This window comes from Sciurus carolinensis, unplaced genomic scaffold (assembly GCF_902686445.1).
Source record: "Sciurus carolinensis unplaced genomic scaffold, mSciCar1.2, whole genome shotgun sequence".
Taxonomy (NCBI): Eukaryota; Metazoa; Chordata; class Mammalia; order Rodentia; family Sciuridae; genus Sciurus; species Sciurus carolinensis.
In genome coordinates this window covers 210,244-213,464 of record NW_025920318.1, presented here as the reverse complement: position 1 = coordinate 213,464, position 3,221 = coordinate 210,244, and positions in this window count along the sequence as shown.

The window sequence follows — 3,221 nt, the reverse complement described above, 5'->3', positions numbered from 1 at the left end:
GTGTGTTATAATTTCTGAATCCATTCATTATGGGTGTTGTATATTACTGCTTTTCTGAAGTCATAGCTCTAGCAGTCTTCTGGTAGAATTTTCTGAGTCTTCTAAATACCAGATCCTATCCTCAACAAATGGTTTGACTTGTTTTCCTAGTTGTATACTTTTTAATTTTTCTTGCCTGAAGACTCTGGCTAATGTTTCAAGAACTGTACTGAAAAGGAGTGGTGAGAGTGAACAGCCTGTCTTGGTCCTGCCTTCAGAGAAAGTATTTGTAGTTTTTCTCCGTTTAGAATTATGTTGACTTTGGGTTTGTCAAAAATGTTTTTTTATGTCTTTGAGGTAAGTTCCTCTGATCCCTAGATTCTCCAGTGTTTTTAACATAAATGGATGTTGGGTTTTATCAAAGACTTTTTCTTCATCTATTGAGATGATCAGGTGAGTTTTGTCCTTAATTCTATTCAAGTGGTGAATTACATTTATTGATTTCCATATGTTGGAAAAAAGTTGCATCCCTGAAATAAAATTTCCTTCCTGTTTGTTTTTGCATGTATCCTTGTGTGTGTAAATATCTTCTTTTGTTCCGGGACTTATTTCTGCCTTTTATATATGAATAGATGTCAAGTGGTGGAACCTAAGTTCCATCTTTGATTCTTCCTCCTCCTGGGGAACTTTTACTAATTTATTATGATTAGTATTTTCTACATATATTGGGAAATTTTGGGGGGTAGATTTACATAAGTGTGTAACATGATTCTGTTAAATTCATTCCATATTTTCTCCTCTTTCCCATCATTTCTCCCTCTCAATCACCCTCTTCAATTCCACTGATCATCTCTATACATTTATGATATCCAATACATCCCATTGCCTTCTTTTTCTTGTTTTGCTCTAGCGTCCACATCTGAGAGAAAAGATTCAACCCTTGATTTTCTGAATCTGGCTTATTTCATTTAGCATGATGTTCTCCATTTCTACCCATTAACTGGAAAATGTAATAATTTCATTCTTGTGACTGAGGAATATTCAAATTGTTTATATATACTACATTTCCATATATATTCATCATTGACAAGCACCTAGGTTGATTCCATAATTTACTTATTGTGTTTATATAAATATTGAAGTGACTATGTTGCCATAGTATACTGATTTCAATTGCATTGGATAAATAACAAGTAATGGATAGCTGTGTTATATGGTTGTTCAATTCCTAGTTTTTGTCTTGATTTTCTGAGGAATCTAGATAGTGCTTTCCGCATAGTTTTACTAATATTCAGTCCCACCAACAATGTGCAAGTGTACCCTTTTTGACACATTCTCACCAGCATTTGTTATTGTTGTTTTCTCGATAATTGTTGCTGTGAATGGAGTGAGATGAAATCATAGTGCAGATTTGATTTGCATTTCCCTGATTGCTCCCAAAATGTTGAACATTTTTGCCTATGTTTGTTGGCCATTTGAGTTTCTTCTTTTAAAAAACATACATTTAGTTCTTTTGCCCATTTATCAATTAGGTTATTTATTTGGATTTAGGATTTAAGAGTTCTTTATATATTATGGATATTAATCCACTGGCAAAGCAGGTGGCAAAGATCTCCCAGTCTCGATGCTCTCTTGTCACATTTTTGTTTCCTTTGCTGTGCAGAGAGAATTTTTTCGGTCCCACACATTGATTTTTTTGTTTTATTTCTTGCACATTAGGAGTCTTCTTATGGAAGTCAGTGCCTATGTCAATATGTAGAATGGTTGGGGCTACAATTTTTCCTAGCATTTGCAGAGTTTCTTGTATAATTCCTACATCGTTGACCCACTTTGATTGACTTTTGTGCAGGGTGAGATAGAAGGCCAGTTTCATTCTTCTACGTGTGGATATCCAGTTTATCAAATACCATTTGTTGAAAGGACTGTCTTTTATCCAACATGTTTTTGATGCCTTTGTCTAATATTAGTTGACTGTATCTATGTGGGTTTTTTTCTATGTCTTCTAATCTATTCCATTGGTCTTCATGGCAGTTTTGGTGCCAGTACCATGCTCTTCTTGTTAATGTAGTTCTATAGTATAAGTTAAGATCAAGTTTTGTGATGCCACCAGGCTTGCTATTCTTTCTCAAGATCACTTGGTCTGTTTGGGACTCTCATTTTTTCATATGAATTTTAAAACTCTTTTCATTATTTATTAAGTAACTTATGAATATTTAGATGCAGTTTGCACTAATTATATATAACACATTTGGCAATATGACTATTTTAACTTCTCTGTGCTCTTGCATTTTCTAGCTTACTGGAATGTTAATAATCCAAAGTTGCCTAGAAAACTCTATATTCATTATAATGCAGTTTTCTTCTCTGTCAATGAACATGAATCTTAAGAAGAAAGTTGCCATTTCTATCTGTATCTATGATCTGAATTTTTACTTATGTAAGAAGAAAATTCCTCTTAATAGTTGCTATTGTAGGGGCTGCTCTTATGAAGTTATTGTATAATGAATTTTTTGAAAAGCAAATTATCAGACCTAGTATAAAATAGCACAATTATGTTAGATGTAAATATGTGACTTCCCTTTGTTTATGTGTTTGATGTATGTGCCATATGTATACACATGGATATGATTTGGTGTATTTGCTGGCATATCTGAGGATATAATCAATAGCTTCTTGAATATATATACTTTTTATTGGTGAATAAAGGAAACATCACTTTTTAGGCCTCTCCAAATGGGCCATCAGGAAATACTCAAGCCCTGAAACATCACTGGAAATGACAGCTTATTTTCAGAAATTCTTTCGGAAATATCAGATCGTCCTCAGAAATATGAGCCATGATTTGAAATCTTAGTGTTGGCTCTAATCTGTCTGTTAACAATATCAAAAAAACAGTTTTAATAGAAGATATTTCTTTACCATTAGCCTCCAGTATGACCAAAACTAACTCATTTCCCATAAAAAGCCAAATCTTATCTCTTCAATTTAGCCATCATGGTTAAACAGTGTTTTTGTGTTTGTGTGCCTCTTTTTCTTTTTTCTTTACTTTCATGGAGAAGTCCCACATTTCCAACTTCAGAGTGTGATATAAGATAATTAGTTTTACTTCTGAGTATGTAAATTATGTATGAATTCATACTCATCCCTGTACAACCAGTTTTGAAGGGTTAAATTTTCTTGAGTGTTTCCCTCAGATCACTGAGACACTTTCCTCATTAAATTGAAATGCACTATGTGAAAAC